Source organism: Capsicum annuum, chromosome 10, assembly GCF_002878395.1.
Source record: "Capsicum annuum cultivar UCD-10X-F1 chromosome 10, UCD10Xv1.1, whole genome shotgun sequence".
NCBI classification, from domain to species: domain Eukaryota; kingdom Viridiplantae; phylum Streptophyta; class Magnoliopsida; order Solanales; family Solanaceae; genus Capsicum; species Capsicum annuum.
In genome coordinates, this window is record NC_061120.1 from 342,593 (window position 1) to 355,334 (window position 12,742).

At 29.0% G+C, this 12,742-nt stretch overlaps 1 long non-coding RNA gene across 1 annotated transcript; it reads left to right on the forward strand.

The window, feature by feature from the left end:
• The first annotated feature begins 1,122 nt into the window (after nucleotides 1–1,122).
• On the forward strand, nucleotides 1,123–2,252 carry LOC107838876. Its single transcript, XR_007046021.1, has 2 exons — nucleotides 1,123–1,545; nucleotides 1,959–2,252. It is a non-coding gene; the product is annotated as an uncharacterized LOC107838876 (long non-coding RNA).
• Nucleotides 2,253–12,742: the final 10,490 nt, after the last annotated feature.

The following is a 12,742-nucleotide window of genomic DNA, read 5'->3' on the forward strand; positions in this document are numbered from 1 at the left end:
TGCATAAATAACAAAGAGCTCAGTCATTTTTACCTTAATTTCATATAAATGTATTTAAACTTTAATTATATACAACTTCAGATATTATATATCTAAAGTTATTCTGAAACGGATAAACATGTAAAACTTTTAAAAACTTAAATCCAAATATTGATGTTCAAATAAGATAGTCGTGAAACTATTTGTTCCCACTTTACTAAAATTTTCTTATAATGGACACTAGACGTGTTAGTATCACATCTTTATCCTTTTCTTCAGATGAAAAATTAACTTATAGATAACCATAGATGAAATGTGTATTTATACTTGGCCTTAGTGGGAATATGTCAGATTTACACTCAACAAATTAGAATTAATTCTAAGTTAGGCCAGGGGCCCAGTGCCCATTACTTTAATTTCCCATTTGGTCATTAAAATTATAATTTTTTGAAGTTGAAGTCGGAGTTGGAGTTGTGTTTGGCGACGAATATAAATTAAAGTTGTTTTTGAAATTTTGTGAGAGAAGTATGAGTGAAAAAGTAAAAACAAATAAAACTTGTTTTCACTTTTCCAAATATAATTTCGGAGTTGTATTTGAAATTTTCATAGAAAATGCATTGAAATATGCAAAAAATATAAAAGAAATGTGGATGAAATCTAAAAGAACTTCTTATGAGGATGAAGTAAGGGGCAAAATGGTTGACAGAGAGTATATCAAACTGATGTTGGATAGATTTGAACACTTCTCTAAGGTCTGAAAGAAAACATGGGCAAGAGCTCCTTGAATATATCAGGTGTAACTTTGGATTTTGGGAGCAACAATTGACTGAGATGCACTTTGCACCGGGAGAAATGCCCTTCAAATATTTAGGAGTGTCCGTTGGGGTCTGGGGAGGTAAAGTGTGCGTAGTCCATAGCACTATCTCAAATAACAGTGAATATATTATCTGAAGTGATGAATATATTATTCGCCTAAATAACAGTGAATATATTGTTCCAATGGATTTAAATTGCAAACTGATATGATGTATGGTTTGAAATCTAAAATGTGAAGCCTTGTCATTTAGTGTACATTTATGTTGTACTAATTAGTGCTAATGTTGTATGCTCTGCACTTTTTCAGAAAGAGTCTTATCAGTTCAAAATGTTCAAGATTGGCTTACCAACATTATTTTTAGAATCTAACTGAGAATATCGTTTATTTGCAATCTTTTCGAACATTGCAGTTACATGCCATGAGATTTTTATTTGGGAAAAAAACTTGTACGCCTAGACTTCAATTTTGTTCTCTCTTGATTGTATTGAATTGCGTCGCCCAATATGCGTCTATTGGAATATATTGCTTTCCGGCACTTTCCCTTCTTGTCTTTAGTATTGTTGTTCACTTTGTTTAGCAAGGTTAGGGGTTTATCATTTTTATAATAAGTTGCTTCAATGTTTTTATTTTGTATGCAGTGCGTTTTTTCCTTTCTTATTAGTTGCACCTGTTTGCACTTCAATTACAGATTCTTGTCTCAAACAGAAGCAAGCTTCTGCATCTCTTTGCCGATTTCAAGACTGAAAAAGGTACATACTTACTATTGTTTATCCATTAAGCTCTTTTCTTTGATAATTTTTACAAGTGGTGTGCCTTTTGCAATAGTTTTTTGTATCAAAAGAAAAACAATCAGACGGACATTAGACAACTACCAATTGGACTGAAACTTGATTCTCTAATGCTAAAGTTTTAACAGAATGACACTGAATTTGCATAAAAACGAAAAGCACATAGATCAATCATAGAACTTGACTGCCATTTGATTCTCTAATGCTAAAGTTTGAATATAATGACATAGCTGCATAAGAATGAGAAATACAAATCAATATAGAACTTGATGCAAAGTTCATGACTAATTTAGATGGATCCATTTACATTTTTCTGGTGTGGATATCAAATCATCAATATTAAAAAACAATTACTTAAAATATTTATCATGCAGTCTAACAACCACCCAGTCTTTGGGCTTAGGAATGGAAGAGGTCGAGGCAGTACCAAGTCAAGCAAGTTATGCAACACAAACTTGCAAGACAAGGCTATATGACGCAATACAAATAATGGTACATGCTTCAGCAACCGAAAAAAATGGTGAGAAGACGAACTAACAAAGGGTCTGGATTGATCGTTGGAGTGGTATCATCCTTGTGTAATTTTCGCACATTTTTGTAAAGAGAATAACAACATTATGTCATCTTGTGATTTTTACGAGAAAATAATCTGAATATTATATTTTTTAGTTTTTTATACAGAGCATGGAGTGTTGGGCCCGTGAATAGCACGGGCATAATTATCTAGTACTTATATGTAAGAGAGAATAAGATAATATTGATAGTCCTCACAAAAAAAAAAATTAAGCAATATAATTGTTACATGTATCTATTACTTTGTCTACACATTATTATTTTTGTCCTCATTTATTATTTAATGATCATTTTCATTTAGACCTTTATAATTGGATTAGGTAGAAAAAAAAAATTAATCTTTGTCTTGAATTTCTAAGGTAACATTTATTTTGGGATGAAGAAAGTATCAAAATTTCAGACTCTTATACAATCTTACATGAGTTATAAATCATATTTCATAGACAACATATCAAAATATTGTAAGCTATCAAATTCATAAATTATATATTTTCATGTTTCTTTTATGACTAAATATACATAATTTTACAAAAGTTCATTGATCCGATAAATTAATAACAGTAATAACTAACTATTCTTTGATGACAATATTTTACTTTAAAATTATAGATCTATTTTTTTTTAATATAAACTTATGGACCAATATTTATATTAAGAAATTGAAATCATAATATGTAATTTTGTGTTAACAATAGCGATAATATAAAGTATATAAATATTATACAATATGATCAGACATAAAGTATTATAAATATTTTTAGTTGTTGAATTGCTATTTCAATAACTTAATGCATCGAGATTAAGGAAAAACAATTACAATTCAAATTTTTAAAATTAATTTTGGGGCTGGATTTAGTACGGGCAGAACAACACTAGTAAGTAATAAAGTAATACCCCTTTTAATCCCAGATGAAAAATGAGCGGAAAAATAAACATTAAACCTTGTAGAAATTACATAAAACTGTGCCACGAGGAAGGGGCCTCAATGACTTTTTCAATTTTTATTTTTTTTTCTGTAGATATCGTAGTTTCAAGTTACTTGCTCCGTAATTTTACTATATTATCTTTAGTTAATTATTACTCCCTTCGTTTAAAAAGAATGACCTACTTTCCCTTTTAATTCGTTTAAAAAAAAATGACCTCTTTCCTTTTTTGGCAATATTTTAATTTCAACTTTCCACATGGCATGTTTAGGACCACAAGATTAAAGCACATTTTGGTACATTTGATATAACTTTAATTTAAGGCCATAAAATTCAAAAATCTTCTTTATTTTCTTAAACTTTGTGTCAAGTCAAAGTAGGTCATTCTTTTTTTAAATGGGGGAAGTAAATGTCATTCATATATTAGAAAATTAAAAATATTTAATTAAAAAAAAGTAAAATAGACATTTATGACATATTTGCTTCAACTGCTTTAACCATAATTTTACTATATCACTTATAATTAATTATTATAAGTCGTTTGAGTATTACAAAATTATACATAGTTAATAAAAATGTTAGAATAGATATAAAATGATAAATTAACTCTTTGAGTTTTAAATTAACTTGACGTCTTATATGATGCTCACTTATTTTTTTCACAAGTATTTTTATAACAATTTGTTTGGCTACTTGAATTGTGATATTAAAAAAGTTAAAATAAACATTTATGATATGTCTGTTTCAGCAGTTTCAACCGTTAATTTTACCATATCACACCTAATTAACTATTATATGTCATCTAAGTATTAAAATAATAATATTATAATATTTAATAAAAAATATTATTTGTCTTACTAAATTCTATTAAAAATATTACAAATAAAAATAATAAACTTAAAATATTTTATTATATAGTATCTGATAATTATTATGTGAAAAGTAATATAAATCACAATTATTAACAACTGTAAATATTTGAAAAAAAATATTTGATTCTCGAAATTGTATGGATGTCATGTTAACAACTTAAAATATTCTTATATAAATTTTATTAATCTAAATATAATAATACATGCCTAACTAGGAATTTATCAATGAAGGTTCTAATTAAATGATAAAATTATACATAAAGTCAAATTTTCAATGATCAACATTGGGCGTGCTACCAACTAGTTTTTACCTATATATAAGGCACAATGAAGCAGCTGAAGCAGGCCGCTCATGGTCAATATGTCTGCTTCAATCGTACTTTTACTATATTATTCTTAAATGATTATTATAAGTTATTGAAGTATTAAAAATTTAAAATATTTGATTATAAAATTAAAATAGACATTTATGATACGACTACTTCACCTGCTTCAACCGTAGTTTTACTATATCACTTATAATTAATTATTATAAGTCATTTAAATATTAAAAAATTAATAATATTTAATGAAAAATAAAATGATAAATTATTTTCTAATATTTTAAATTAACTTGACGTCTTATATGAGACCACTTAAAAAAAAATTCACAAGTATTTTTTATAATAATTTTTCTATGTCACTTCTAATTAATTGAATAAAAGAAAAAACATTACAAATCACAATAATTAAATTTTTTAAATAATTAAAAATTATACTCCCTCCATCCTATTTTATGTGTCGCTATTTGATCGGGCACGGAGTTTAAGAAATAAGAGAAGGCTTAGTAAAGTTTACCAAATTATTCTTTATTAAAAAATGTGTCAATATTTTTTTTTAATTAAGTGGGACCAATAAGAGTAAAAGGGTAATTGTGCCTTTAAAAAGTTGCCAAATAAGGAAAGGTAACACTTATTTTGGAACCGATTAAAAAGAAAATGATGACACATAATTTAGGACGGAGGGAGTAATTAGTTATCAATGTCACAAAAGTTTGAACAATTTAAAATATTATTTTATAAATTTATCAATCTAAATATAATAATATATGCCTAACTTAAAATTTATCAAACAAATAAATGAAGGTTTTAATTAAGTAATAAAATTATACATAAAGCAGAATTTTCAAGGATCAAACCTTGGGTGGTGAAGTGTTTGAAGTGTTTAATGGTAGGAATGAGTTGAGATTGCATGTGAAGTGTTTTGACAGAAGTACTAAGCAAGCTTAAGTTGGTTAATATGAAAATGAAATAAAGTTCATGGTCAAAAGTTAATTTTATGATCTACTTCTTACAATCCGACCATTAACATGAGAACAACACAGGACATAAAGAACTTAACTTATAAAAGAATAATGAATTAATGTTTCAGTGATATAATCGCTGAAAGATTGTATGGCATAAATGTATTCTTTGTTCTAGGATATTCTTGGATTGGATTAAAACTACATGTAGCATTTAGTTGCAGGTATTTTAGCTCTCCAAAGTGTTTTACCGACTGTCTAGAATGGCGGTAAATAGTAATAGGTTCTCATTTTACTAACTGTGACAATGAACCTAGCAGAATAAAGTTTTCTGGATGCTGTCTTAAGGTTGCTTTGGAGTTTATTCTATCAGTTTTTCTGCAATGGCGAATTCGTCGCAGCTGCACAAAAATACTGCTTTGTGATCTTGTTGTTGATTGTGTCATCGTTGTTTTGTCAAACCCATGTGCTGGGACCTCTTGTAGGTTCAACATTATCTTTGTAATTAGTGATTACGGACAATTTCTGCTAATAGGACTTTATTTCTATTGAAAATTTTTATGGGCTCGACTTCCCTTATATGCATATTTTTCTTAGGTCAATCTGTTTTGGGGGGTTGTAAGGGAGATAATTAGCATTTTCTTCTTGTACATTTTTACTCCAATGGGAAGATAAGGCGGAGGTTGGTATGGATTGTGTGCATTTTACCCTCTCCAGATCCCACTTTGTGAGATTATACTGGGTTTATTGTTGTTGTTTTCCCAAGTGGTAGTTTGGTATATACACTTCGATATAGTAGCCTAAATAGTCATGTTATCCATTTTGTTCTGTTCAGGTTCATATAGTATTGAGAGGATAAATTAACATCATTTATATGTTACGTGAAGCTACTGTACTCTCCTAAGCAGTACTCTCCTAATTCATCTGAGCGTAGATCTGCTATACGATCCAAAATTAACTAGTTAGAGTTTATAATAACCTTTTTATATAAACTGCACAAAATGTTCTCTTTAGTGTTTATGGACCTTTCTAATGCAATAAAAATAATTTTTGTGTTGGATATAAGAAATGACTACAACATTAATAAACTAAGTTTGCATCTATAGTTCTTGTAAAATGTGGTAGTCAACACATGTTTTCCCGTTTCCCACAAAATTCTTTTCTTATCTTTGTCTAGGTTTCTATTTGTTCTTATTTTTCTGCTCTATTCGCTTATGATCAAATCACTTACAAATGAAGCTCGTGATCGCTTGTTGTTGATCTAAGCACAAAAGTTACTTCCTTGAATGCTGACTTGACTTGCTTGATGGTGTTTGGAAAGAAGTACGTGGATGAAGATTTGGACAATAGGGGATTCAAAGCTATTGGTAAAGAGGTTGAGCATTTAGCAGCAACACCAAATCTTGGAGATTTTTTCCCCTTGGTGCAATTGATCTCCAGGGACTCACTCGCCGGCTCAAGGATCTTTCAAAGGTGCTTGATGAGTTTCTTGAGAAGATAATTGATGAACATGCCCAGTCTCATGGCCAGAAGCAATCCACCGACTTTGTGGACACCATGTTGGACATTATGCAATCAGGAGAAGCTAAATTTCAGTTTGACCGTAGCCATATAAAAGCTATCCTTCTCGTAAATTATTTCATCCCGTCTATATACTTCATCATACATTAGATTCTTTCGTACTGATTTCCCCTGTTTCCTTCTCTATAACAGGACCTTTTTGTTGCAGCAATGGACACTTCACGTGACACTTTATTATATTATATAAAATGAGATCCACGTTAAAGGTGTCACACAGTGGCAAAGCCATAGCCGATGAAGGGTGGTCAGATGAATATCCTTCGTCGGAAATTTTTTTCGAGTATATAGGTTAAATATAGATATTTAAGGTTATATACATGTTGTTGCACACCCTTGACAAGCTAGAGAAACATAATCGAGTGGTTAAGACTGTGCATTTATGCTCCGCCACTGGTGTCACACTAGCTAAAAAGATTAACAAAAGGTGTCACGTTAGCTTAAAAGGATGACAAAAATATGCTAAAATTTAGTTCAGGAATAATAGGATCTCGATGAATTTGGTGATAGTTTTTTTTTGGAAATTTCAGAAAAATCCACAGCCGCTACATCCTTCGAATGTGCGCACTAAATAGACCCCGTGCACAACCTGCAAGTAATATCAGGGGGTTTTAACCGCACTAGGCAAGCCCGGTGCGACAGGTTCGACTCAAAGGCCCTACCTGAAAATCGATCCCACAGGCTCGACTCAAAGTCCTACCTGTGAATCGATCTCATGTAGCTGTGGTGGACTTTTTATCAATGTTCAGTTATCATAATCATTAAAAGATTGACTATTGTTTTGGTTTATTGGTTTATTTATTTATTTTTAGAAAAAAAAAATAACCAAGTAATTATCTTCCTAATTATTACTTGTGAAAAGATTTCATCTCATATACTAAGTTGCAAATCTATTAATTTTGTAGTATAATCCAAACCATAAATCATGATTAGTCCACAGTCCACGGTCTAATTTCTGACTAAGATATAGAGATACAAAATCTTTGAAATAAGCTTTAATATTCCTAATATTCCTCTAAATGTATGATTAAAAATGATATTAATTGTGTGGTCCTTCAATTAATCCAATGTTGACTTCTCAAAGTTTGAATATTGTATGAGACTTAATTTTGAAATTTCGATATTTGATATTTGATATTTGATATTTATATTTAATTATTGATTATTGAAATTGAACTTTGAGGATTTCGAATTGAATAAAGAACATTCATTCCTAATAAGCTGTTTATCATATATAGAAGCGGAGACGTCCTTAGGCCAGAGGTTTCATCTGGATCTCCTTCGACGGAAAACTATATTATTTATATATAGTTAAAATTAAAATTATTTTTTATGTATATATAATACATGTTGAATTCTCTTTGATTAGTTTGTATGTTTACTTCTGAATCCCTTTAATAAAAATTTTAGCTCCGCCACTGATCATATATATGGATAACATTAATGAGTGTATATATATATAGTAGATATTGAATTTCTTTCGTTTAGTTTGTATGTTTACTTCTGAACTCTCTTAATGAAAATTTTGACTCTCACACTGGTCATATATATGGATAACTAGTGAATTGAATGTGTTGATGGACTTATGCCAACAAATTCACAAGGTTAAAGCTTAAGAGTGGAGATTGAACTTCTATATGTGATTTCTCTAAAAGATAACGTGTACAATATTGAAAAAGTTATGAACATGTCTTTTCCTTCAATATGTTATTACCCCAATTATCATAATCTAACTTTGAAAGTACGTGTACAATATTGAAAAAGTTATGAACATGTCTTTTCCTTCAATATGTTATTACCCCAATTATCATAATCTAACTTTGAAAGTACCGAATTGAATGCGTCTCAAGGTGTGGCATAGTAGTTAGTGAAGTGGGTGAGAAATATGAGGTCTCGGGTTGAAATCCAGACAGAGACAAAAACACTACGTGGTTTCTTTCCAGATCTCCTGATCTTGATGAATAGATTTAAATGGTACCTGTTAATAGTGAAAGTTGACAGATATCTCATGAAATTAATCGAGTCAGGACAAGCTGGCTAAGTGAAAATATGTGACAAGTTTTGAAGTTCTAGGAGTTCGAACTCTTCAAAAATATCATCGGGTGCATATTGAATCTTTCAAAAATAGTACATTTTAGAGGATCAGACACGAGGATGAAAACATTTTTGAAGAGTCAGATCAACCAACATATAGTGATAACATTGAAGAGAATTTAATACCTAAAGATTTGGGAAATGAAACCATTTTATTCAACTAGAGGGTAGCACAACCTAAAGTTCCCTTCATCACAAAAACAATGTAATATATATATATAGAGAGGAGTGAAGAAGCAACCAATTCTTTGTCAACACGCCTGCGTCTTCACCTGCTTCAACTGCTCTGTGATTTTACTATATTATTCCTAATTAATTATTTTAAGTCATTTATATATAAGAAAATTAATAATATTTAATTAAAAAAAAGGTAAAATAGACATTTATGACATGTCTGTTTCAACTGCTTCAATCATAGTTTTATTATATCACCTCAAATTAATTATTATAAGTCATCTAGGTATTAAAAAATTAATAATATTTAATAAATAATAAAATAGATGTAAATGATAAATCAATTCTTGATGTTTTAAATTAATAGGACATCTTATATGAGACTTATTTAAAAAAATTCACAAGTATGTTTGCTTCATGATTTTACTATATTACCCTTAATTAATTATTGTAAGACATTTACATATAAGAAAATTGATAATATTTAATAAAAAAAGTTAAAATAGACATTTATGACATGTCTACTTCAGCTGCTTCAATCGTAATTCTACTATATCACCCCTAATTAATTATTATAAGTCATTTAGGTATTAAAAATTTAATAATATTTAATAAAAATAAAATTGAGATAAAATGATAAATTAATTCTTGATGTTTTAAATTAACATGACATCTTATATGAGACCCATTTAAATTTTTTCACAAATATTTTCACATAGTAATTTGCTATATCACTTCTAATTAGGTATTATAAGTCATTTAGGACATATCCACTTCGCTGCTTCAATCATAAAATTTGGTTGACTCTCGAATTTATTTCAGTGTTACTTAAATTGGAATAGAAGAAAAAGCATTATAAATCATAATAATTTAAAACTTAAATTATTTTAAGAATATAATTGAATATCAATGCCACAAAAATTTGGATAAGGAGAGTAACATATATTATTTGAAAATTACATAAAAAAATATTATAAATTACAATAGCTAACAATTAAAATATTTAAAAATATATTAAGAATCTGATTGATTATCTAAATTTTATTTGTGTCACGTAAATTCAGGATAATTTTGCCATTTTATAATTTGCATGTTTTATTATTTTAATTTAGTAATTTGTTGATTCAAATGATGTTTTCGAATTTAACATGTTTTAAAAATTTAGTACTTTGTTAATTTTAATTTATTTACTTTATTTTGGTAAAATATTATATAATTAAAAATTATGCAAAAAAATAATTATAAGTCATAACTATTAACATCTTATAATATTTTAAAAATATATAATAAAAAATATGATTGACTTTTGAAATTCTAATAGTGTCAGATAAGTTGCGATAAAGCAAGTAACATAAATTATTTGAAATTACATTAAAAGATACTAAAATCACAAAGATTAACAACTTAAAGTATTTTAAAAAAATATATTAGTAAAAAAAAATTTGACTGACTCACTAAATTCTAAAATTGGGACAAAACGAGTAACATAAATTACTAAATTACATAAAAGATACTATAAATCACAATGATTAGTAGCATAAATTATTTAAAAATTTATATTACTAAAAATTTGATTGACACTCCAAATGCTATTGTGCTACATAAATTGAGATAACGTAAATAACATATGTTGGGCCCGTGCTAGCACAGAATACAATATATATATATATATATATATAGTGAAAACATTGAAGAGAATTGGGAAGTGAAACCATTTTATTCAACTAGGGGGTAGCACAACCTAAAGTTCCCTTCTTCACATTGAAGAGAATTGGGAAGTGAAACCATTTTATTCAACTAGGGGGTAGCACAACCTAAAGTTCCCTTCTTCACAAAAACAATGTAATATATATTATTTATTATTTATTCATATAAATGGTTTGATAATGAACGAGGTTCGCCTTCATGACTAAATAGAATTGTTGTATCGTAATAATTATGTTGAAGATACTATTTAGATTTATTCAGTTATCACTTTATTAACTCAAAATGAATCATGTTGAATTTGGATCTATTCACGTTCAAAATGTTTTTATCCCTTCATTAACTCAAACTAAATTGGGTTGGAGATATTATTTAGATTTATTTTCATTCAAAATATTTTGTCACTGTGTTTATTCAAACCAAATTGTGTTGAAGATATTATTTGTATCAGTTCACATTCAATATATTTTTATCACTTCATTAAATTTGTCTCTATTCAATTCAAAATATTTTATCAGTTCATTGACTCGAACTAAATTATGTGGAAGATATTATTCGGGTCTAATCACATTCAGATATGTTCGTCACTTCATTGACTCAAACTAGGTTATGTTAAATATATTTGTGGGCGATCCAATTTTATTAAATTTAAATTTGTATAAAATTTGAATTATATTAAATTCAAAATATATTAGTCTCGAATAAATATTACGGATTAATATAATTAAATTAATTATTTAAGTCCAAATAAGTATGGATTTAAATAAGGCCCAACATTTATTGGGTTAGTCCATTAATTTGGGCTACAAATAATGAACCCACTTTACTAAACCCAAAATATTGTCATATTTTAGAGGCCGAAATAAGCGTCACGACACAAATGATGTGGCATGCCAAGTCAAGTGAAGAAGTCAATAGGATCGTGCCACATGTCAAACTATGCTGCAGGCCCATAAAATAAAAGTCCATAAAAGGCGCCACATCATTTAAATCTGATTGATCGAAGGAAGTCCATATTTATCATGAATCTTCCTTTTCTACAACTATAAATAGGATCTCATAATTCAGAAAAAGGGACCTCAAAACTCTAACAAGTAGTAAGAGAAAGCTCGTGGATCAAACTTCGCAATTTCTCTAAAAAGCTCAAGCATTCAAATCAAGTTCATCAAGATCAAGACCGCAATATTCAAGAACAAGCTCAAAAACCCTTGAATTCAAGCACAAGTCAAGATCAAGTGTATCAAGTCCGCAAACTAAGTTCAAATTCAAGATTAAACTTTAAGCCCTTGAATTTATATTTGAAAAGGCGAATCAAAGGATTCATAGAGATTGTAACACTTGCATTGAAATCAATAAAATGATAGTTGTAATATTTTCTTGTATCGATTATTTATTTTTCGGTCTCAAAAATTTTATTGTCCAACAAATTCTGACACGCCCACTGAGACAATGTCTATCTCTCATCTCAACTTTTCATACTTCAAAGTTTAAGAACAACAAAATAACTTCCAAGAAGGTCAATTCTCAATCAACTGCTTCCAAGGCTGCAGATTCAAAGTTCTCTGCTGAAGCAGAAAGCATCCTTGGTATTACTTTCGGAAGCCTGGAAGCTTTCAAGGCTTAGAAAAAAATGCATTGAATCAGGATTTTTGTGTTTTCAACCTTCAAGGGTCGAGATTATTGCCGCGCTCCTATGGATGGCTTTTATCCGGACTTCAGCAGCTATAAATGGGTACCTTAGGCCTTGTCTAATGGATTTTCCACTGAATTTGCGTTCTAAAACCTCTTTACCTAAAGTGCACAGCTCCATGGGGAATTTCAGAATTGATGTTCCAATAAAATTCACACCAGAGAAGACCAACATGGAATTGCACAGCATCGTAATATTAATCAGGGATACTGTGAATAGAATTGTTGCTTCATGTGCTAAAGCTTCACCAGATGAAATAGTATCAACA